Below are 26,674 nucleotides of genomic sequence, written 5' to 3' on the forward strand. Positions count from 1 at the left end.
CTTGGACTAGTTCTAAATTCTCATTAACTGTTCGATCCGGTGATGGTGCTGCCATCTATCGGTATATAAAATAATGGAGGCAAGGCACTAGTATGCAGACCTCGACATAAATACAGTTGTAGTCAGTTGTGACTCTTGAATAGAAATAGAAATAGAAACTTTCCCGTCAAAATTGTTGACTTTTGATGAAGAAACGTGTACCGTTGCGTAATTTAGGTGGGTTTAAATCTCGAAAAAGAATAAATTGTTGAGCCAATTTTCAACCGGAAATCGTGTAGTCGCATTCCTGGTGTATCCAGGGAATTTAAAAATTCAGCTGGAATGTTTACCGCTTTGTTTTCATCGACAACTATAAGGCTTGTTCAGCATCAATGGGGAGCTTTTTTTTCCAGCTGTCAGTAATGGCTCATTATTCGCAATAATTGTAGCTAAGACAGCGTCATTGCTCTGTTGTTATACGTTACAAATCAGTGTTAACTAAGTCGGTGGCCCAACTATCAAGTGACGGCATATCATAATAACTAAGTGGCAAATTCGAAATTAAAACGCAAAAACCTTCAGTTAAAACTAAAGCTTCATATTCATCTCTGGTGTAAAATCTGGATTTGGACATTTGTGTGTTTGTTAAACTTTATGAAATACGTCTTCAAACGTGAAAGTTATATAGTTTCTCCTTAAAAAATGATGATTGTGTTGGATAGTATGTCGTCAAAATTGTTTTAAACAGTTGACGAATACTGTTTCTCCTTATGTCAAACCTGCATTAGAAAGTGTCAACTCCCAATGACTTTGTGCGACCAATAAATACAATTTGCGACATGCATCGGGATATGTATTTGACAGTCGACAATTGACGATCCACAAATATTCCTGTCTGTTCGGGAATGTTTACCGAAAACAAAACTGCTACAAAACCAGCGCGATTACAGAGGCAATAATGATTTTAAAAAAAAATTAAATTTATCTTGTGATAGACTCTCAATTAGTTCCCTTTTCGTCTCAATGGCAGTATAGATATTTTCTGGCTATTCGGTGTACCGTATATTTTGATACAATTCAATTTCACCGTTTCCAATACCCAGCAATTGTTTAGAAAATACTTCTGCGATTAGATTATTTTGCTTTTATACTCGCATGTTCATGACCAATCGCATTATCTCGACATTACGCTATAAAAACGATTGTTGTAAACATGCGTTGGTTTCATCAGAATAACTGGTAATGTCTGCCGAAAGTCCCCAGACAGTATTCAGACAATTTCGCCTAAAAGTTTATCGTTGCCGTTCAAATCTTGCACAATCCTATGATGTGCTTCGAAAGAATGCTTTTACTCATGAGCCATAGTACACTTATCCCAAATTATAATTTCACTCTCTTGCAACACTACAGCCATTCCACGTTTTTTTTTTCTTTAATGTTACACATTGCGTTTTGTTTTATGAATGTCTAATAGGCAACTTTAAAGCTGAATGTATTGTTCGTCTACCATCTAGAAAAATTAGCAGGAATGCCTGACGATGCAATTGTCACTGCAATTTTCTGTTGCGAACGTATGTTTGCAAGAATTAATGATATTAAAAATCTCTTGGGGAACAAAATAAAGAAAATAATTGTTTTCCGCTTAAATTCATTAACCTTTCTGAAATTAACCTGGAATATTTTTGAAGAATTCAGTAGTCTTCTTGGTTAAAGGCAGTTATGATTCTGGCACTTCAGAAAAGCGTAACGCAGGTTTAATATAATAGTCTGGAATCTTCCTGCTTTTCTAAGAACGCTCTCAAAGCATTAATGCATGCATTGCCAACGCGAAGACAGACTCTCAAGCAAGTAGCTCGAATGTAACTCCTCTGCAACTCTTGCAAAGATTCGTGATCCCGATATCTTTTTGCACTTATTGGGTGTTGAGTCAATCCGGACGAACCGTAATCGCTTTGAAACCGATACACCTATTAAATACGTTTACTTAATCTTGATACTGGTGGAGAAAAATATTTTTCACAACGGTATGAAATCTGCAATTTGTAGCAATTCAAGGAAACGTTTTGAAAAATATAGTTGATTTTCTCAGGAAGTGAAAAGTAACCTGTAATATCCTGAAACGTTATATGGAAATTCTAAGCAACATTTCTGAGTTTTTTTATCATGGTGTTTTTAGTAGTCAGTCATACGATGTTCGAGTTATATTGATTAATTAACTTACACTGCCACCTATTAAGAATTTTTAGAACTAAACAATTAATTCACACTATTATTGCATAATTAATATGAAATTGGCAATAAAAAATTATAAAAACTATCCTATCTTTTAAGTTGGACCAAATGACACATAGATATGAAATTTGAGAAAAATCGGTTGAGTAGTTTCGGAGTTTACCCCGAACAAACATCGTGACACGAGATTTTTATATATATAGATGGGGATAACCATTAAACTACGTGTAAAAGTTGAATTATATTGTTTAAAAAATAATGATCTCGAAAATTGTATGTTAGTGTTGAAAGTAACTGTGGATATTCGATTTGCTTTATGACATATTCGATTCGCTTGCATCAATAAGTAAATTCTGAAACTCTAGCAAAACAGTCGAGATAATCTATGTTTTCGATGACATCCAGAAATGGCATTGCGCTCAGCGAAAATTTTGAGCAGTCTTTGTGAAATTTTTTCTTAACATAACTCAAATAAAAATTTAAAAAAAAAATGAAAATTAATTTGAATTCTGACATCTGGAATTCAAATTATGTTTTTCGCAAGCACGAGTGTGTGCGTGTATGAAGGCGTGTGTCTCTGTGTGCAGGCATGAGCGTGTGAGTATGTGTGTGTGTGTGTGTAGATGTGTGTGTGTGTAGATGTGTGTGTGTTTGTGTAGGTGTGTATGTATGTGTGTGTAGATGTGTGTGTGTTTGTGTAGGTGTGTATGTATGTGTGTGTGTAGATGTGTGTGTGTTTGTGTAGGTGTGTATGTATGCGTGTGTGTGTGTGTAGGATATGGACGCAACCTGGAGACGGTTTTTGCTATAAGAGCAGCATCGTGAGGCCGGTCGACGGTGGTGCTGGAGAATGAGGCAGGGGAGGGCGAAATAAAATCATAGGAATTCAAAGCAGTCAAATGAGAACAATAAGCAATGTGATTGCTCAAAAAAAAAAAAAAAACACACACACACACACACACACAAAATTATAAATCACGAGAATAGGGCAATCAAGCGGTTCTTTTTCGAGTAATTGCTAGTGCCCGACAGCAAGCATGAACTTGGTAATAATCTCTTCTAGGCCATCAAACGCTATTTCAGAACGATGGGGCAGTGAATTTTCCAGCTTGAACCAGACATTTTTAAAACCTCAGTACGTTTGAACAATAGGGATAAGATCTTTCAGTTTAATTTTGATGAATCGTCATTTGGCAAATTTGTGAATAATATAACACTTGAACCAATTCTATACCTTAGAGCCAGACTATCGTAAATCGAAAAATGGTGATTTTCCGTTTATTACTACATTATATGTAAAAATTTCACATCGAACCATATGAATATAGTTCTTAAAAAAAATATTATGTAATTATTAACCGGTGTTAAAAACGCGCACTCCCCACCTTTTGTATAAACCAGACAAATGTTTCCCATCACCCCTATAAAGTAGCAATTATGTGACGTATGCTAGTCTGGCTCTTGTGTACAGAATTCTCTGTAGCCTGTTCTCAGTCCTAAATATCCCTTGAGTAAATACCCATCCGGAATAGAAAGCCTTGAAGATTGATGTACGGTCGAAACGCAATATTTCAACATGATTAAAGAAAAATTGACAGAAATAGTGCGCAATCTCAAGAGGAAAACCCATACGCGACCTGAGTTTAATCGCCGTATTGCACTTAAATATCCGTTACGGTTCAAGAGCAAAAGGTTTTGTGAAATAGCTCAACTATTGTCACCCTCTTCGTATGTATGTTATATATATATATATATTTCTACAGGATGGTTATAAAATAACGTGAGATGTTCAGAGCCCTCTAGCAAGTGAAGTAGTGGACGAAACATTGCCAAATTTCATGGGTGTAAATACCATACCATGAAATTTTGATTACTACAATTAAAAAAACAGTAACAAAAGTCACCACCAGAGAGAATTTTGGCGCTGCAAAAGTTTATTACTTGCAAATACTGCAGAATAAAATGCCGAAAAATGCAACACACAGCAATGAGGTTCAATGAAACCAACAAGACATTTCGACTTTTCAATTTGTAACAAGAGAAGAAAAATACCAAAAGTCGTCAGGAGGAAATTTCGGCGCGGCAGAAAGGATTTCTTTCTTAAATAACATTCATGTTAGATGGTGCACCGCCCCACGTTGGGGATTTAGGTAGTGAGTGTATGGCGAAAACATTTCTTTGATAGCAGTTTTACTAGTCATGCATTTCCTAAGGTATGTAGACCGTGGTTGCCCAATCTTTCACTTTGTGACGTTTCGCCATGGAAATTTCTTAGCGGTGTTGTGTATCTACGACATGTTCCCGGTATTTCAACTTTGAAAACTCGAATAACATTGCAGGTAGGAGAAATTAATCTGGGGGGGATCTGAGGGGGGCAGCAGATGTGTAAAAATTATTCTGAATTGTATGCAGTACCTGGAAAGTACCTCAATGTTGGTCATAAGGAACCTCATCTATACATATAATAAAATAAGATGTTTGTGTGTGTGTGTGTGTGTGGCGCGCTTCCCGGGAAAACGGTAAGGCCTAGAAAGATGAAATTTGGTATACAGGTACAGTTTCTGCCGAAGATGTGCACCTCGGGCTTCGATTTTTGAATTTTGAATTAGAAAAAAAGTTATTTAATGTTTTATGTATTTTTTTGCACTTTTTAGTACTTTTTACCTCACAGACCCCGAACCAATTGCACGACACAAATATTTTTTGTACTGTAGTGTTGGAAATTTAATTTTAAATATGACGAATGAAAAAATTTTGAAGATTGAGCAATTTTTGTATTTTTTATGAATTTTTGAAAAAACCTTCAATTTGCATTTTTTCCTGGGTTTTATATTTTTCTAATATCATCCTGCGAGAAGTATCAAAGCCTCATTTCTAAAATTTAAGTTGGTAATAGTAAAAACATTTCGCCCTCTTCAAAAGAAAAAAGTTCTTAAAAATACGCAATAGTTTTTTTTTTACAATTTTTTTAATGCTGAACACATCATGTCTTTCCACGCATCGGTCGAAAAAAGAGTTCTTCAATCTTTTATACCTCTGACGTCACTTCTTGGATTTCGATTCGATATTTACGACGGAATCTTAATCGCAAAGAATATTAATCTTTTTTTTACTATATAGCTTACTTCTGCATTTTATAACGTGATGGTTACGTGTTTTTCCGGCAGCGCTTGCTTTTTTTCTTCACTTTTTTTGTTTTATTTAATGATTACATTTATTTCTTTTTCCACCCCGCCCCCTCCCAAGCTGGAAGTTTTGTTGTATCTATATTACGTTACATTTCATATTTGTGTGCTTTTAATTCAATAAAAACAGCGAGATTTTTTTTTTTGTCACTTGCTTTACTTTGTTACTTTTTGCACACTATGGGGAATTTTGGAGCCTTTTTTTTTTTTTTTTGCTCTACTTAAATAAAAAAAAGCGGTTTTTTTGAGTGATCTTTGTTTTTATTAGGAAATGAGCGGGGATGTTGAAATAAATAGAGATGGATAAGAAAATTTAGAGATAGATCGTGAAGGTAGATAGCCGCCGGAGGCGGCAATCTCGGCGTCAAAACGGGAATAGCACTAAAAAAGATAGAAATGGATTGATTAATACTGCTGCCAAATTTATTTAAACAGTCGCCGAAGGCGTCAAACTTGAAGTAAAAAGGTAAATTACAAGTTAGCCAAACGGTGGCTGCTTGCATAGAAAGGTGAATGACGTAAGAAGACGAACCAGCTGGTCGCCGCAGGCGGCTAGTTAGTTAATAAAAATTATATTTTATGAATAGCATTTATGCATATTTTGTCAGTCAGCATTTAATTCTTCAATGTTCACAGTAATGTACCTTTCAACCCCAAAATTTTCCCTGCTGACGATTTTTGGTACTATTTTTTTTTATTTCTGAAATCGAAATCCCACGGTCTACACTGTATGCAAATGAAATTTGGCAGCGTTTCGTCCGATACTTCACTCGCTAGAAGGCTCTGAACACCTCACGTTATTTTATAACCACCCTGCACACACACACATATATATATATATATATATATATATATATATATATGTGTGTGTGTGTGTGTGTGTGTGTGTACACACACAAACCTACACAACTTTTGAATTCACATGTCAAGGTGTAAATGTTTAGACACATTTTCATTTTACTTCTTTCAGAGTATACTTATATGCGAGTTGAAATATGGATAAGTAAATAGATAGGTCAAAAGGCAAATACATGCATAGATAGATGTTAAAGATTTCCATTTGTGTCAGTTTTTTCCTCTCCAAAAATGGTAAAAATTCCAAAACTTCACGGAACTAAGTGAAAAGTTTCATTGAGTTTCTGTTCCACGAACATAAATCTTTTCCACTCCAGTTGAGAGATAAGTGATGACTGTTCGGCGAAACTTCAGTCTTTGGTTAAAATCATCTTTCTATCAATCTTTTCGGTAAGCAGCCAAAATGATTTACATAAGTAGAAATGGAATACATTAATAATAAAAGCAGAAACGAAATCCTCTTGAATATTTAATGTTCATCGGCCGTTCTGTAAAAATCTCAGCCGATATTATGCACAGAGGAATGACAGCCATTTATATATGCGCATCATTGTCATTTCTGAGAATATTAATGAACGCACTTCGGAGGAATGCACTATTTCTGTGCTTGGGCTCGGATTTAACATTTCATCTCACTAAATTGAATTAGGGAGGAGTAAGAGCCTCATCAAAAAGTCACTCATAAAGTATCATTTAAGTGAAAACTTGTTTAAATATTCAAACTTTGTTTGTAGTACGTTGAGTAACGTTAATTGCTCCAAAAGCATGATTTAAATACATTTGTTTTAAGTGTTTCCTGAATATTTGAATGCGTGATGCATAAAGAATAAAAAAACTGAACTATGGACTCTTGAAAATTATTAAATTTTTCTGCACTTGAGATTAAATAAATATATTTCCCCACTGAACTTGATATCCTGCCCTAACTCGACAGTGCGTAAATAAATTAGAAATAAGCATATGTACAAAGACAAGAGAAAAAACTAGATTTCTAAAATAATGGAAATTCTTTTTTCAAAAAAAAAAAAAAATCGTTATGCTTACAATTAACTCTAAATACGTAGTGTGACAGACAATTTACCAATCCTAGAGGACGTGTCTTCAGGTTTAGAACAGACTGAAATTGTGCGGCAAGATAAATTTCATAAAGTTCGTTCTTAAGAACCTGTGCTACTGAACATTTTTATATATGTTATGGTATGTACTAAGGGAAAAAAGGAAAATGTTATTAAAAATAGTTTTTTTTCTTTGTTTTATTACCGCTGCTGTTTTCCCACACCTACAATTTTCATCTTTCATCAACAATTGCTTCAACAAACTTCTACGGAATCGGTCAATACGTTATAACACGCTTTGAAAATGTGATCAAAGCAAATAAAAGTATATTAAGGAAATTATTTATTTTTTTAAACGTATTGTTTTTAATTTATTTATTTTTTAGTTATTTTTTTATTTTATTTTATTTATTTATTTATTTTTTGTGCCCCTCTTTCTTACCAGGTGAGAAAAAATACTTTCTTATTGCAAACAGATTTTTTTTCACTAATTCTAACGTGCAACTCATGCTCTGCGCAGTTCCACATACCAAGGTAATTTTAATTATAACCATCGTGTATTTCATTAACAAAATGTTATGTGGCGTTACTATATCAATTGTCTGTATTCTTTCGCAGATTTGATCTTATTGCTTAACGTAAAATGGTTTTTGGCTGTTACAGTTTTTTCCTCTGCCGATTAATTTAACAGCTGGTCCATAATTTACCAATAGCTTGATTAAATACATTTGTTAGAAATGTCAATTAAATAATGTTATTATAAGCTAAATATATATCTCTGTGCATAAAAAGTAAAATCAGAAATAATATCGTCAAATAGCACGAATTTCAGATTACATCAGACACGTGTTTCAGCGTTACAGGTAACATCTTTTTTAATGCAAAAAAAAAAAGAACTTATGGATGAAAAGATATCCGGCAAAAACGTTCCTTGAGGAAAAAGGCGTCTCTTGTAACACCGAAACATGTGTCCGCAGTAACCTGCAATTTGCGCTATTTGGTGTTGTTATTTCTTAATTTACTACTGTCATGCTATTTCCTTTTGTTGGATGTTCTTTAGAAATAGAAAAGTGTTCCTAAAAACCCAGGTGTAAATAGAATATAAATAATGCCTAACATTTCGCATGATACAAACGAAAGTAAAAAACACCAATTAAAAGATAAAACGCTTCAGCTGCACTCCCCCCCCCCCTCTCCCTCTCTCGGAGACAGTTTACATGTTTTAAAGCTAACATTTGAATAGTGAATTGCATTAATTGCATGTTTAAGGCTATCGTATTCAATTAGAAAATCTGGATAATAAATAATAGTTTAAAAAACTAAAAAAACACGCTTTCGTAGCAAAATGAACTAAAAAGTGAAAAATAATTTTTGGATGATAGTAGTTGACCAATCACTTAATTTTAATGTAATACAAAAAAGCGTGGGGTGCTGTCTATTTACATTTTTGCATGGACAACAAATGGAAGAAATTCAAAACAACTGATAAAAAGCCCCCCACGCATTTTTATATTACATTACAATTAAGTGATTGGTCAACTACTATGATCCAAAGATTATTTTTTACTTTTTAGTTCATTTTGCTACGAAAGCGTGTTTTTTTTTTTAGTTTTTTAAACTATTATTTTATCTTTCTTTTTAGTTTAACTTGTTTTACGAAAAAATATTCATTTCAACATTGTTCAAAATCTTTTATATTCATGAAATTTGCCCAAAAAAAGCCCGAGACCAAAAGGCGAATGCCACCCGAGGCCAAAAGATCTCGTGTGGCATTCGAAACGTGGTCTCTCGAGCTCCAAAAAGAGCAACTGTACCCCTTAAAGTGTAATAGCCGAGCTCTAAAAACATTCAACTTCGCTGATAAATTGCCTGTGGGGTAATTGACTAATGCAGCTAATCCATCTCAGTCATCGATGTATGTGTGCGGAAATCATTTCTACATTACTTTGAAAATTTGAGATGCATTTGAATAAGTTTTGTTCAACAATGGTCTGATCAGTAATGAATTTCCCATTGAAGGCTCACCTAAATTTTGGCATGAAATTAGTTAGAAACAATTAGAATTCATGTTCTAATTACCTTGGAACATTGGAACAAATTTTGTCTGATGCAGAAAAATTAAAAGTTTTTGTAGATATTTTTAAATAATTTTTGCGAGCATATTTTAATGTATTTTTTAAAAATTTTCCTTTTTCACATTGTTGGATTTATGCCAAAATATTGATTAAAATTGGAGGAAACTAACAATTAAAAGACTTAATTAATTTGATTATAGAATATTGCATTGTCATCGGTCTGAGGTCACGTGCCAAATTTCAAAAGAATCCAATCGCAGGAAGTGGGCGAAATTTGAGCTGCAAGATTCCGTTACAAGATACATACATACAGGTGAAGTTAATAAAAGCGGGTTTAAAAAAAGCTTGTAAAATAGAATATATTTTTAAATAGTAAATGTTAATCGATGTCATGTATATGTTATTATGTAAATTACGTTTAAAGTCAAACGAATTAATGAAAATTGAAGAAAATACTTGGATGTTTTCAAGTTAACAGCAGACTTTTCGCAGTTTAGTTTTATCAATAAAACTGGCTATGAAATGAAACAAAACAGACTAAAATGTCATGTTAGAAATAAATTGTAATAGGAAAAACAATGCATGCAAAAGTCTGCTCAAAGAGATGAAAAAATATCAGCAAATATTGTTTACAATCTTTACATAGTATCATATTTCTTCTACACCATTAACCTTAAGTTAAGATAATTGCTACTTTCTTCTTCCTTCCTTCAAAAGTAGACACCAAGGAGCTATAAAGCAATTATCTCGGTCCAGGACAACCTTTATGTTATCTGGAGAGACTTAAAGCGACACAATTCTCTAGTGGTTACAGGATATTATAATAACTACATGCAAGCATACGAATGCACGCAGAGAGTAATTCCTATACGAGTATGATTGTTTGATTTGATTACGATAAAATACAGCGTTCTTGACAAAAGTTTCACTCAAAATTCATCGTATTTTTTTTTCATCCCTAAATCTATTTTGACGTCTGCAGATACAAACATGCAGTATGGAAGAACGAAAGTCATATTTAGGTCATTATCCTCGACACTTCGACAATCTTTCTCGGGACTTATGTATACTGCAGCTCTGGTTAGTTGAGCTGTGGCCTTGATTGTTTACCTGTTTTAGGGGAGTTTAGTGAAAAATAGACGTGTTGTTGACTCGGATTTTAGTTGGAATATTTTTGAAAATCTGCTAAGAAAGTTCCTCAACTCAACTTGGGGCCAATTACCCCTCACTTTTTTTCCGAAACAGAGGTAAATATTGTCAGCGTCGGAAAGTAACTTCTCAGAGCCTCACAATATGTCTCATCCATACGTATTGAAAAAAACTCAAAAAGGTTTAGTCGTGTAATGCGTGTTTCAATTAGAATTTATCCGACGTTTAGCTATACACCTAAACCTCTTTTTTCGCGGTCTTTTTTTTTTATGGGATTTTTTTTTTTTTTTTTTTTTTGTGCGAATTCTTTTTGTGCAGTATATTAAAATTTCAATCAGATTAGGATTTAATTGACGAAATTATTATTAAAACGAGTACGAGTTCTATCTTTCATGTGACGACATAGGCATCCCAACGGATCTCAAGTCACTGTGACCTTCCAAAATTTTCCTTATTCGGGAAATTTTGTGCGAGGAGGGGAGAGCGGGGCTAAAAGATCCGCGGGTACGTTGTTCCCTTTGAAATTGCTCAATGAAGAAAAAAGATAAATGTATTTTGTAAATACCTGGTAAAATGGAATACTTCAGCGCACCGATGGCAGCCCTATTAGCCAGGCCAGTGGCGTTCAGTATATTAATAGCCGAGCACCTGCATCACTGGTCTACTTTTGTAAATATTTTCCTTTTTGAACTTATTGGTCTTTTTCACGAACTTGAAATGATAGTTTAGTTCTTTGGTGTTTTCATGCAAATATCTATTGTGCATTCTAAAATACTGCGGTGAAACGGTTTCCGTTTCGTTATCTAATCTATAATTTAATTTTTCAAGGACTTGTCCTTGTGGGGCTAGTTGTTCCTTCTTTGTGAGGCAAGTTGTTCTGAGGAACAACTGGCCTCAGCAGAAAGCCTAAAGCACTAGCCTAAAAGCAGATCTGGTTTTGGATCTTTCAAAGTTATTGAAATGTAACGCTAAAAATTATTTAAACGCTAAATTAATTAATCATGGAGGAACAATAAGCAGACTACAAGATTGATTTCGAACACCATAATCTTTAAATATAAACAAAATCGTTTGAAAATCTTTACTAATAATAAAGCTGAAAGTATCTCTGGATGTCGATGTCTGTAGGATGTCTGGATCTTTTTGACACGCATAGCGCCTAGACCGTTCGGCCGATTTTCATGAAATTCGGCACAAAGTTAGTTTGTAGCATGGAGGTGTGCACCTCGAAGCGATTTTTCGAAAATTCGATTTTGTTCTTTTCCTATTCCAATTTTAAGAACATTTCCCCTAGCAAATTTATCATAAGATGGACGAGTACATTACCAAGTTATCATAACGTGGAAACGTAACATGGGAAAGTCAATTTGCGAGAAATTTGTCACTTTATTTGTAAATATACAGGCGAACCAGAAGACCTTTTAGTTTTCTACTACGGGCAAAGTCGTGCGGATGCCATTAGTACAGAATAATTTTAAAATTTCGCTAAAGGACACATTTGATTTTGCATCTTTCCAGGTAAAACAGTTCCTGCTTCAAAACTATGCAACTATTTTATCTGATACATCTAAATACAACTGTTGGAAAAGTAAAATGTTCCACGGGCTGCCACGAGCGCCAAACATCTATCTCGAAGCTTTAAGTACCAAGCGATGGAAAAATTACTCCAGTAAATAACATGAGTGACAGCTCCCTGATTGTGTTGCATTTATTAGCTCATAAAAGAATTCAGGAAGTGTGATTAGAAAGGAAAAATGGATGTAATAAATCCGCAGTTAATAGAGAATCGCTTAATTTCCGTCAAAGTCGAAGTAGCGGAAGCTAACGTTATCAGCGGATTAATTTAGACACATTGTACTGGTTTCATAGTTATGTGAAAATTTAACGAGCCTTGAACAAATATTGAATGAAAAAAATCACTGGGGGAAAGGTCTTTCATAGAACGAGTCGTAAAACCGGGAGACATCTAAGTGTCTTAAAGAAGCAAATCATGAATTCTAGTACATAGCTTTTATTTGAAGACATGTTTTTAAATAAAAACACTGAATTAAATTCTCATTTACGCATCAACTTTTTATTATATAGAGGTCATAACAATTTTGGACTCTTTCAATTGAAAGTCAAATTTCAAAAAGTCCAATTTAACCTCCTTGGAGTTGTCAAAGTTTTCGTCAATAAGACTGTACTTTTGCTTAAGTGGAGAGAAACTAAAGCAGAGGTATTAAAAGTTGCTATTTTTCCTAAATTATTTAAATTTTCTCGAATCCATAAATTAAAATTCACGTATTGCTTTTTCATCAAGCAACTTCACGTTGAAGAACTTATTGCAGTTAGTGGCTGTAACTACAGTTAGTGATCAAATTTTACGATGGTTTCATTTTATTTTCTTGCTCTTGTTTGATGTCATACCATTTTGTAAAGTGAGAAACAATTCTCCAGCACTGTGTGTGTTCACATGAAGGGCTATTTCATTGTCAGGTGGGATGCGGTTATAAAAAAAAAATCGTGCATTGTAGGAGGGTCGATCCAGAATTAAGGTTCCCTTTAATTTTACCAAATATACAGAACTGTATATTCTCATTGAAAGTTACATCGTTGGAAAAATTAACGTTTCTCTATTTTTACACACAATCTTTTTCTCTATATTATTCTCGACGGTACCTTACCTTCTGTATCTAGTGTTACAGAACTTCTTCGCTAGAGCGGGACGGGACATTTAACAAACCACTCCGTTCTTGATTGCCGTCCAGAGCTCGAGTCTAGTGATTACCACTTGTTTCCCAAGTTTAAGGACCACTTTGATGGCCAACATTTCTGGCGCGACGAGGAAGTCAAAAAAGGGCCGAAACGTTTCCTCAACGGGTTGGCGGTGGACTTCTGTGACGCTCGATACAGAAGTTATTAAGGTACCGTCGACATTAATGCATAGAAAAAAATGGCGATTATGTATAAAAATAGAGAAACGTCTTTTCTTTCCAGCGAAATAAATTTCAATGACAGTGATGTAGATTTGTAAAATTGATGGGAACCTTACTTTTGGATCAACCCTCGTATAACCATTTTCTGAGTATTCTGCATTAAACATTTGATAGTCAAACACAGTCTAAGAATTTATAGAAAAAAATATTATTAAAATTTTGAACAGCATTGTTTTGCTTGAAAATCATGCTTTTCCTTATCGTGATAAGCTGGACTATGAAAAAATACTTCTATTAGTCATCACGAAAAGAGCAATTCCCTTATTTAATTATGTTACATATGAGTTTATGCGCAAGTATGCAACCAGTGCAAAACGACAAAATACTTTTCATAAATGCTCCCACACTTGTAATTAAAACGCAAAAGAAAAGAAACCTGAAGTTGAAAAAAAAAATATTTTCTGCTAAAAAACTTTTAACGCGAGCCTATTAAACGCAATTTCTTTTAAATGTATTTTGTTTGGATAGTCTTGAACATTTTCATATGTCCCTGCAGATTTGGGTCTTTTTTTTACAGGAACTATAACATATAATTCAAACAGTGCTTTTCTTCCAATTTGGAATTCATTTTTCTCCACTGCTCAGATTTTTGTAGTAAAAAGCAATTCAGAAATTTACTGCGAAGAAATTCATTTAAGGTACGATATGCATTTTTGATTCAAAAGTGTACCTCAATGGAAATAGCATGTTTCTTCGTCTTTTTATCACAGCAAAACTAAGAAATGTCTGAAATTGGAATTGAAGAGCTCACATTTCAAAGGTAAATTGAAAATTTTCAGAAAGAACGCTTGAAAAGTTTGAATTAAGTGTAGGTTTCTGATTTTAAAAGAAAAACGAATTTAATTTTTTCGGCTGTCAGAACCATTATTCGGATTTTTAATGAAGTAAAAATGTCAATTATGACACAGAAAGCAAAATTTTAGTAAAACATACTTATCTTCAAATATATAAACAAATTTCTGGACGGGGATTTTCCAAAATTATTTGCTTTGAAAAAACGTTTGTTAATTTGTCATTAATGATAGCTTTAACTTTAATATTATACCCCTCTGGTTTTCATGTGGTTGAATTGCTTACCTTATAGAAATACATTTAGAATACATATCTATATATATAAAAATGGAGTTTGGTAAATTTGTTCCCTAAGATCTCTGAAACTACCCGGCAGATTTGGCTGAAACTTTCACCTTTTGTTCAGTTTGGTACTGGGAAGGTTTATAGATCAGTTCGAAAAAAATCCGATTGATAATTCCCTTTTTATTTCAATTTTCGAAAAAAATCCGATTGATAGTTTCCTTTTTATTCCAATTTTAGTCCCAATATTCGCATAAATGCCCCAATATGGGGGTGGAAAAAAACGTGCACATATTAACATTATATGTCCATCGAAAGCGCTGAAGATTTTTCTGCTGAAGATAGCATCTGTTCGAAGTTTCTAAGTTGTGTAAAAAACGAGTTATGAGTTTTTTTGTTCCCTGTTCAAAGGCTTTCATCAACCCAAGTCATTATTTAGTGTGTCGTCTCAACTCCCAAGAATTGTTGTATTGTTGAATATTTTTGCGTTTCGTCTGACTTTTTGAGGCTTTTCTCAAGTCAAATCAAGTAACGTTTTTCCACAAGATTGGCAAAAATAAATGGATTTGGCTGATCATTTTACATTTAAACGGAACTTATGTAATTAATGGTTTATTATTATTATTTAAGCTGATTGGACACTTGCTCACTATATCCAACTAACCAGCAGAAATATCGCCAGAATTTTTTCAGAAAGATTTCAGTAGCTGATGCATTTGGCATTTTTTCCACTGTCGCTGTTTTTGAGCCCAAAGACTACGTAATTCGCAACTCCAACGAACTATGGGGAGCACTGTAGCCACTTTCTAATGGCGGACGAAAAAGGTAAAACAAACGCACGTGGTAACGAAGAAAATGCTAATAAGCCTTTAAATTTTGTTCGTATGCATGATTTTTTCGCTTTATTCTTTTTAAATTAGTTTTCAAAGTATTGTTGATATTCTGGCTTTTGTAGAAAGAAATGAAAATTCAAGAAGCATTACTAAACGTCAAATATTATTGCAAACTTCGTAGTTCTAAGCAGCCATTTCCACGATGCTGAATTCGATATTGATCGATTCTTGATAAAACTAAATAATAATTGTGGCCTGACGAGAATAACAATTAATGCTAGAAAATTTAATATGGCATTACGAATTATTATCAAAAAAAGATGATACTTCTTTGCCTTGCTTGGCTAGCGCTTATTGTTTTGCATTTGTAGCTGAGTTATTTCTCTAAAATTCCCAAATCGGTTAATTTAAAAATTTTCTGTTTCGGTGTTTCTAATTTCTGAGTTATGATTTAATTATGTCATGCTTTGCAAATCATCAACAAAATTCTCACGGATATATGGTGGTAGCTTTCTTTTCAGTTGATCTACCATTATTTATTTTTACTTATCGAATTCTGTTAATCTTTCTACCATTTTATTCCACTCATGATAAAAATTAAAAATGGTTGAATGGTAAACATACGGAATCACGCCAAGGGTTACTTTGCTCGCACAATACTAAAACTATAACCTAAACAAATTTGGCGAAACCTTTCAGCTGAGAATAAAAGCAATAAAATAAACTCTTTCTCGGTTAAACATATTTTGTTTTGTTCTACGATAATATACTCAAGAAAATATTTTGCATACTGTCCATTCCAACTAAATGCTGCTGTAAAATATGGTTAGTTAAATTAATTTAAGCTTTAAAAAAAAACCCATATTCTTATTACAAATTCACACAAAACAGTAAAATTTTTTACCTGCTATAACGTTATCCAAATTTGTTAATCCAGATTTTTCGTGTGTTGACGCTTTTATAATTTCTCAATCAATTCACGTTTTAGAAGGAAATAAGGAAAACTAACATTATTTTGAGAAGCTCGAGAATACTACTAAGGGACGAAACAATTTCTGTAGCTGAAAGCAATCTAAGACACATCGATTGCGTTAATAAATATTCAGAACAAACTGCCTGTGTTTACGTCAACAGACACACGTGGAACGCAATGTGGCAATGTTTTAGTTTTTTCGGCAGTTTTTTAAACCACCGCAAGGTAACGTATTCGAGCGCTGGAGTTGCGAATAATGTTTCTCAGCTTTCACCATATAAACATAATATCGCCAATCAAAGATACTTAAAAAAAAAAAAAATACTGTGTAAAATAATTCAACAACTAAATTAGGCAAATCCATTGTTTGCTCTTGTCCTGTTTGTTCCTGGCTTTCACCCAGGCGGCCCGGGTTCGATTCCCGGCATGGGAACCATATGTCTGCGCCAATATGCAAATGCGCTGTCCGCAGAGGGCAGCACAGGTGACTGTAGACATAAAACGGCTAAGCTCCATGAGAAGAAAAAAATTCCTACCTGATGTATCTTAACCACATTGGACACTCGTCCATTACACTGCATGTTGCAGTACTTTCATAAACCAAGAACGGTTTCAATTTTATTTATAATGTTATTTTAATTTAACTTAGCGTATGTACAGTAAATTAAATTAAAATAACATTATAAATAAAATTGAAACCGTTCTTGGTTTATGAAAGTACTGCAACATGCAGTGTAATGGACGAGTGTCCAATGTGGTTAAGATACATCAGGTAGGAATTTTTTTCTTCTCATGGAGCTTAGCCGTTTTATGTCTACAGTCACCTGTGCTGCCCTCTGCGGACAGCGCATTTGCATATTGGCGCAGACATACTCCCACCCTATCAGGAATTGAGTCCTGATAGGGACTTGAGTCCTGATACATAGGAATAGGAGATAGTTTGCAGATCGGTCTCTGGAAGATCCCTTTAGCTGTCTTTACTGTTGCAACGCGGACCAGGTCGTCCGCTCCCGGGTGAACTTCAAGAACCCTAGCCAAGGGCCACAAACCAGGTGATGAGGCTTCTTTCACTAACACAATATCGTTGACTTGAATGTTGGCATGAGGGGTGGTCCACTTTTGACGACTCTGCAGAGATGAGAGGTACTCCTTTGACCACTGCTTCCAGAAGCCTTTGCGGAGATTCTGGATAAGTTCCCACTTTCCTTTGAAGCTATGCTCGTTCAGGTTTGATGGATCCGGAATTGAACTTATCACATCACCTGTAAGGAAATGCGAAGGAGTCAAAGCATTTATAGAGTCGGTATCATTGACGTCAACACATGCGATTGGACGTGAATTCAGAAGTGCTTCAATTTGAGTAGTTAATGTAGTTAGCTCTTCGAAGGTTAGAGCTGTTTCTCCTATAACTCGTTTGAGGTGAAACTTTACAGATCGAATTCCTGCTTCCCAAATTCCTCCAAAATGAGGGGCAGAAGGAGGAATGAAATGCCATTCAATTGAGAACTGTGTCAAATAATCAACGACAGGATCCGAGCTAAGAGCGTTGAGCCAGGATTGTTCTATCTCATTCAATTTTCGATGAGCTCCATGAAAATTAGTGGCGTTGTCGCTGTATATGTGGCGAGGGGTGCCACGGCGAGCACTAAAGCGTCGCAAAGCAGCGATGAAAGCTTCTGTTGTCAGATCGCTTACTACTTCGATGTGTACTGCCTTAGTGGACAGGCAAATGAAAAGTGCAATGTAACCTTTCGTAACTTTAGCACCTCGACCTTTACTAAATTTTATAGAAACAGGTCCGGCGTAATCTATTCCAGAATGAAAGAAAGCTCTTTCTAAAGTCACTCGTGGTTTAGGCAGATTGCCCATGAGTTGTGAACTGTTACTAGTTTTGAATCTATGACATTTTATGCATTGATTAACACATTTGTTGATCAATCTTTTTCCTCCTATTATCCAATATGATTGCCTTAATATATGAGATAATAAGGTAGGACCAGCATGCAAATAAGCTACGTGTTTTTCGCGAATTAACAGTTCACTAAATCTGTGTTGTGATGGGATAATGATAGGATGTTTCCTGTTCATGGGTAAGTCTGCGTTCTGTAACCGACCTCCCACCCGTAAGAGACCGTTTCCGTCTATGAATGGGAAAAGTGACCGCAAAGGACTGCGTCTTTTCAGTGTCTTTTGAAGCCGAATGCATTTTTTCTCTTCAGAAAAATGTGTGTCTTGAACCCAGTGAATGAGTTTTTCTTCTGCAGCCCTTGTTTCTGCAGAAGTGAGTGAACCGAGGGTATTGCAAGAAGCAATATTGAATCCGATTCTTTTTTTACAAAGATTAATAAATCTGTAGCAATATGCCAAGATGCGAATAATTTTCGATAATGATGAATATTTTTCGACTAGACGAACGAATAGGTCATTTGTTGAACTAGCATGAAAGTTAAACATTGGATTTGATTTTTCCTCAGTTTTAACTGCGCTAACAACGTCTGTAGAATTTAAATCAGCCGTAGGCCAATGCATTTGATTTGAATGTAGCCAGTGCGGGCCATGCCACCACAGATCGCAATTTGGTAGACATTTAGGGTCGATACCACGTGAAGCGATGTCTGAAGGGTTCTCTCTGGAGGATACGAAATTCCAGTGAGCTGGGGGTAGAACTTCTATTGTTTCAGAAATTCTATTTGCGACAAAAGTCTTCCACTTACGTGGATGAGAAGATAGCCATGAAAGAACTACCTTTGAATCTGTCCATGCGAAAACGCGAAGATTGAAATTCTTCAACGAGTTGAGAACAGTGAGAAATAATTTTGATAACAAGTGCGCGGCACATAATTCCAGTCTAGGAATGGAGATTTGCTTGAGTGGAGCAACCTTAGTTTTAGCAACCAACAGTGAAACTGTTGTGGACCCGTCGACAGTTTGACGACAGTAAATCACAGCCGCGTATGCTAGTGATGACGCGTCTGCAAAACCATGTAATTCAATTTCGCATTCTGAATCAATGGTGACACTTCTAGGAATAGTGATATCATTTATTTCGTTGAATGATGCCTGAAACTTTAACCATTCGGTTTCCATTAACTTCGGAATGGGTGAATCCCAATCCCCCTTGATAAGCCACAACTTTTGATAGAATATTTTGATTGTAACTACACAAGGTGCAAGTAATCCCAAAGGATCGAAAATACGTGCAGACTCCGATAGAATCCGTCTTTTAGTGTAGGGTGGTGAAAGTGATAAATTAACCTTGAATGCAAATGTATCATTTGTTGAATTCCAAAATAAACCTAACACTTTAGAACTAACGTGTGCATCACGATTGATTTCAAAGCTTGTTTCCGAGGAACATTGCTCGGGAAATTCTTCAAGGAATTTGGAAGAATTTGAATTCCATTTTCTCAAGTTAAATCCGTAGGATTGTAAAATTGACGCAATATTTTTGCAAATTGAAATTGCGTCTGAAAAATTACTCGAACCTGACAAAAGATCATCCATATATACGTCTTCTTGTAAAATGCGTGATATTTTAGGATTAGGTGTATCAAGAGCAATTTGTTTGATACATCTCGTAGCTAGGAATGAGGCGGAAGCTAAACCGTACGTTACAGTTTTTAACCTGTACGTTTGTATTTTATCTTCGGCATTGTATCGCCAAACAATTTGTTGATAAGGTTGATCTTCGTCCGATACTAAAATTTGACGGTACATTTTCTCAATGTCCGCAGTGAAAACTATTTTTGGAAATCTGAAGTTTAGCAATATTTCAAAAATATCTCGTTGTAATTTGGGACCCACTCCTAAAATTGAATTTAGCGAAGTTCCGTTTGAAGTTTTACAAGATGCGTCAAAAACTACGCGTAATTTTGTAGTGGTACTAGATGGCTTGAAAACAGCGTGATGAGGCAAAAAACACTGTTCATTTTTTAGAAGAATATCTGAATTCTTTGTTAAAGGCGACATGTGACCTGAATCTTCGTAGTTGAGCATAAATTCTTTATAATGTTTTTCGAATTCCGGATTGAATTTGAATTTTCGTTCCATGGCAAAAAGTCGTGAAATAGCCGCGGGTTTTGAATCACCTAACTCGGCTTTCGACTTCAAAAACGGCAACTTCACAACAAAACGTCCATCGAAATTTGTTGAATAATTTTCTTTAAAGTGTGTTTCTACGAATTCTTCTTCCGGTGAAAGAATTTTACTTTTCGCTACTGATACTTCTTCCATTTCCCAAAATTTTCTAAGCTCACTATCAACATTTAATTCGTAAATGTGTAAGCTAGTTGATGAATTTGAATTCGACTGATTTTCTGGCAGTTTTCCCGAAACTAAAAAACCAAAAATTGAGTTTTGAGCGATTAAATTACTTTCCGAACAATTTATCTGACCCGGAAGGAAAATAGAGAATAGGTAATCAGCACCAAGAATCATATCCACTTTACTTGGAAGGTAAAAGTTTTCATCGGCTAAATTAATGTTACTTAAATGTGCGAAATGTTCCTTTTGAATTGCTTCAGTTGGAAGTGGGGCCGTCAATTTATCTAGAATTAACGCATTTACGGGCAGTGCAATATCAGGGTTGAATCTGGAACTTAAATTAACTTCAACACAGCCTTTAGTTAAACCAATTTTAGAACCTGCAAGACCAGTGATAGGGAAACGTGCATTTTTTCTTTTTAATCCCAAAGAATTTAAACAGGAGTTGGATAGGAGCGTAGTCATACTTCCTGAGTCACACAAAATTCTTAAGGTTCTCGATTCCCCGCTAGCATCTTTGACAAAAACACAAGCTGTAGGTAATAACGCAAATGCAGCTCTAACGGCATTCACAGATACGCTTTTTTCGTTTCGTGTTGGGACATCAGTTTGTTGTACACTAGAGTTTATTTGCGGAAAGTTTTGACTTGAACCTTTCGAATGAAATGCATTCGAGAAAACATTCTTTTGCTCATAACTTTCATGCAGAAGTGAATGATGTTTGCGTTTGCAAAAATGACATGAATAAGAAGAATTGCATGATTGAATATCCGAATGCTTGTTAGATAAACAATTAAAGCACAATTTGAATTTATTCACGAATTGCTTGCGTTCTTTTACATTCATTTCTTTAAATTTCGGACATTTTGACAAATAATGAGAAGTGTCCTTACATTTTATACATCTATTAGATGCACTATTTTTATTACTTCTGGATGAATTTCTAATTTCATTGCATTCGGTTGAATTGCATAATTCTAAAGATACACATTTATTATTTAGAAACTCCAGAAACATTTCAAATGTAGGAAATTCTTCCTTAGTTGTATGTTTCGCCCATTCTTCCCGTGTCTTGCTATCCAATTTTTGTAATAAAATATAAATTAGCCAAATATCTCTAGAATCTGCTTTAGAATCTATAGATTTTAGACCTCTGATAACTTCGTCAGAAGTATCAGTGAGATTGCGCAAATTAGCACAGTTAGCGTTAACAATATCTGGTTGATCCATGAAGGTTTTAATTAAAGAAGAAATTATTTGTTTCTTATTATCATAGCGAGCTAACAGTTTATCCCAAGCTTCAGTATAACCAGTTTCCGATATAGGAATATGCTTGATTATACTTGCTGGTTCAAAACACAAAAGCCCTTTAAGATATTGAAATTTTTGAATGTTTGAAAGCCTATTATTTTTATGCACTAATGAAAGATACAAATCTTTGAATGAAGGCCAGTCTTGATATTGACCAGTAAAAGATTCAATGTTTAACTTGGGTAGCTTAAAATTATTACTTATTGAATTACCTATAGGCATACAATCATTATTTTGAATTTGCACTTGATTTAAATTCACAGACAAATTTTCAAGAGCTTTTAGTAGCTTGACTTTGGTTGCATAATATGTTTCTTCGAACTGTTCTATTTCCGAAAGTTCTTCCGGCAATTCAGAATCAGCTTTGTTAAATTCAATAAATATAGTTTCTAATCTTTCTAGTTTGCTTCTTAAATCAAATTTATCAAATATTTGTCCTTCGACATTAATGAAGTTAGTTATTCTAGTTAGAGCCGCTTTGGCCCGTCCACGAAGCATTTTAACGGCTTTTTCATCAGTGCCGTGTTGCATTTGTGAAGTTTTATCTTCAGCACTATTGCCGGTCATTTTGAATGACGAATGGTAACCAAAGTCAAACTATTTGATTGAAAAGATATACTTATCTTTGAATTCTTTAAATGTTGAATCCTCGAGTAGAATCCATATGATCTCGCCTGGTGCCTCCAAATGTTTGCTCTTGTAATGATTGTAGTCAAGAAAACTAGGACTTACTTAAAAGTATTATATTTAACTTAGCGTATGTACAGTAAATTAAATTAAAATAACATTATAAATAAAATTGAAACCGTTCTTGGTTTATGAAAGTACTGCAACATGCAGTGTAATGGACGAGTGTCCAATGTGGTTAAGATACATCAGGTAGGAATTTTTTTCTTCTCATGGAGCTTAGCCGTTTTATGTCTACAGTCACCTGTGCTGCCCTCTGCGGACAGCGCATTTGCATATTGGCGCAGACATCCATAAACCACACAAAAATTTCCATTAATTTTTCTTTTTGCACGATTTCAAACAATCGCCAAATTTTAGTACTTATTTTGGAAACATTTTGGATGAAATCGTTTAGCGCCATTTTATTTTAACCAAAAGTATCTCAGCATCTGGCAACAATATTTCTATAATAAAAATTAGTAAGGAGGGGGAGTATTATCGAAAGTGTCCCAAAATGATTCTTGCAAATTTGGTAAGATTTTAAACCGCACCAAGTGCACACAAAAATTGAAATTTCCCTAAATAACTAAAGCAAGTGTAAGGGAAACACGGGCGGCTACATTTTTTTAAACTGTTCGTACATCAATAGCCATACAGAGAAGGTATAAGTTTTTTAAAAAAAAGTACTAACAGATAAATCTTTTTAAACATGTAAAGTTTAATTTCATATTTCGGAAATTCTACAAATTTGTATATGCTTAAATGTCGTGCTTTCGTTTCTAATTGAATACTATTTTGTTCTTTATACTTATTGCTATTTTAGTTTAATGAGTAAGGAAGAAGCTCGATTTTTAATCACGTCAAAAAGGTTTGTTTTAAATTCTTTCGTTTAACAGAAAACAAGGGCAAGTAACGATTGTGTCTCATAATTATTACTGACCCAGGCAACGCCGGGTATTTTTGCTAGTCTATATATATAAAAATGGAGTTTGGTAAATTTGTTCTCTAAGATCTCAGAAACTACCCGGCAGATTTGGCTGACACTTTCACCTTTTGTTCAGTTTGGTACTGGAAAGGTTTATAGATCAGTTCGAAAAAAATCCGATGGATAGTTTCCTTTTTATTTCAATTTTAGTCCCAATTCTCGCATAAATGCCCCAATATAGGGTGGAAAAAAACGTGCACATATTAACATTATATGTCCATCGAAAGCGCCAATTTTCCTGCTGAAGATAGCATTTGTTCGAAGTTTCTAAGTTGTGTAAAAAACGAGTTATGAGCTTTTTTGTTCCCTGTTCAAAGGCTTTCATCAACCCAAGTCATTATTTAGTGTGTCATCTCAACTCCCAAGAATTGTTGTATTGTTGAATATTTTTGCGTTTCGTCTGACTTTTTGAGGCTTTTCTCAAGTCAAATCAAGTAACGTTTTTCCACAAGATTGGCAGAAATAAATGGATTTGGCTGATCATTTTACTTTTAAACGGAACTTATGTAATTAATGGTTTATTATTATTATTTATGCTGATTGGAAACTTGCTCACTATATCCAACCAACCAGCAGAAATATCGCCAGAATATTTTTTAGAAAGATTTCAGTAGCTGATGCATTTGGCAGTTTTTTCCACTGTCGCTGTTTTTGAGCCCAAAGACTACGTAATAATGTTTCTCAGCTTTCAACATATAAACAAAATATCGCCAATCAAAGATACTTAAAAAAAATGTGTAAAATAATTCCACAACTAAATTAGGCAAATCCATGAGCCGCACAAAAACTTCCATTAATTTTTTCTTTTTTCACGATTTCAAACAATCGCCAAATTTTACTACTTATTTTGGAAATATTTCGGATGAAACCGTTTAGCGCCACTCTATTTTGACCAAAAGTATCTCAGCATCTGGCAACAATATTTCTATAATAAAAATTAGTAAGGAGTGGGAGTATTATCGAAAGTGTCCCAAACTGATTCTCGCAAATTTGGTAAGATTTGAAACCGCACCAAGTGCCCACAAAAATTGAAATTTCCCAAAACAACTAAAGCAAGTGTAAGGGGAACATGGGCGGTTACATTTTTTAAAACAGTTCGTACATCAATAGCCATACAGAGAAGGTTTTAGATTTAAAAAAAAGTACTAACAGATAAATCTTTTTAAACATGTAAAGTTTAATTTCATATTTTAAAAATTCTTCAAATTTGTATATGCTTAAATGTCGTGCTTTCGTTTCTAATTGAATACTATTTTGTTCTTTATACTTATTGCTATTTTAGTTTAATGAGTAAGGAAGAAGCTCGATTTTTAATCATGTCAAAAAGATTTGTTTTAAATTCTTTCGCTTAAAACAGAAAACAAGGGCAAATAACGATTGTTTCTCATAATTATTACTGACCCAGGCAACGCCGGGTATTTTAGCTAGTAATATACAAAACATTTTGTAATAACCTTCATGTTTAAATGTATTCTGGATTGCTTTCGGAGTTACATTTAAGTATATTATTAATTGCGGTTAAAATGTTTTAATATTGCCATTGTTCGAATAAGAACTAAATGCATTAAAAATATCAATATAAAGTGTAGTTAATAGAAAATTTCAAAAGCATAAAAATATTTACTTTGAAAACGACCAACATTGGCTTTTTAAAGTACCTTTGGACATGATCTCACTCTGTACTTAATAATGTCTAGGGGTTTCTGTGTAAATGCTAATTTATTTTTTGTTTTTCAATAACACTAATCCCGAATGATATCGCAGCAATGTACATTTCATTGGTAGTTTTGACTAATCTTTTGGCTTCTATTTATATATATATATATATATATATATATATATATAATATTCCAACTGCTGCTGACTAGGAAACCATGTGATAATGATCAAATTATATGAAATAATTTATAAAAGAAATTAATGGGTACATTTCTAGATGTATTAACTATTTGTTCTAGTCTTTCAACTTTAAACTTCATCTGTTATATCCTTCAAAAGATCATGTTCTTTGTTTCCTATTTTTAGTTTAACTTCTCATTATAAAAGCCATTTTAGTTTTAAAAAAGCAACTTATTTTTTATCAAAAAAAAAGTTACTTTTTTTGATAAAAAATTTATCAAAAGCTACAGAATAAAAGTAATTCATGAAAATATTTTTAAAGAAAAATTTTATTCTCATTTAATTTTTGTACTTTCCGTACTTGCCATTTCTACGTTACCCAGCTATAAGGTACCAGTCGATGTTAAAAACCAAAAACATGCTTTTTTCGTTTGACAGTGTTTAACATTTCTACCCTAAGTGACAAACCAACACGAACCCGGTAAATAATTCATTTGATATGTACGTGGGTCCCGATGCCGTGAATAGCTCGTGTTATGTCATGCGGTTGGAATTCTGGGCCATTTGGACCACTTGACATTTGTTGCTTTTGCAATTGCTAAAAAATAAACTTATTAACAACACTCCATTTTTTTCATGAAAAACTGTGGAAAGATATATCTTTAACGTGGAAAGATTTGGAGTTAATACTGTTATTTGAGGACTGGATGGATTTCTTGCTGCAATATTGTAACCATGGTACTTCTTTACTTATGCTAATGCTACCGTAGGATGTCTGGACAGTTTTAGCAGTTTTTCCTCCAAGTATGGGATTGATTCACCTATGCCAATACTTTATTCTTATATAAAACAATCGTTGTTTGACAAAATATCAATGTGAAAAAATAATTTTTACTTATATGTTTTTATAAAAGCTAAAACAAGATGTATAGTCGGATTATAAAAATATGTTTTGATATTTTCTTCCACTTTAATTTTTTGTCGATTCTTGATTTCCCATGAAGAATTAACTCCAATGCTCTGAAATAAAAGAAATACATATTCCTTTCCCCTCTTTAACCTAATACGACCGAGTAATTCAAGCTATGTGATTTCAACAGAAAAAGATTTTATAAAACGCCAGCACACGACTCGCAGAAACTAGAAGAAATAATTCTCACTTTGAGTAAAACATCACGAAACGTTATGAATTCTGGTGGGAAATAAAATAAAAGTGGTA

The sequence above is a fragment of the Uloborus diversus genome, chromosome 2, assembly GCF_026930045.1.
Source record: "Uloborus diversus isolate 005 chromosome 2, Udiv.v.3.1, whole genome shotgun sequence".
In the NCBI taxonomy this organism is placed as follows: Eukaryota; Metazoa; Arthropoda; class Arachnida; order Araneae; family Uloboridae; genus Uloborus; species Uloborus diversus.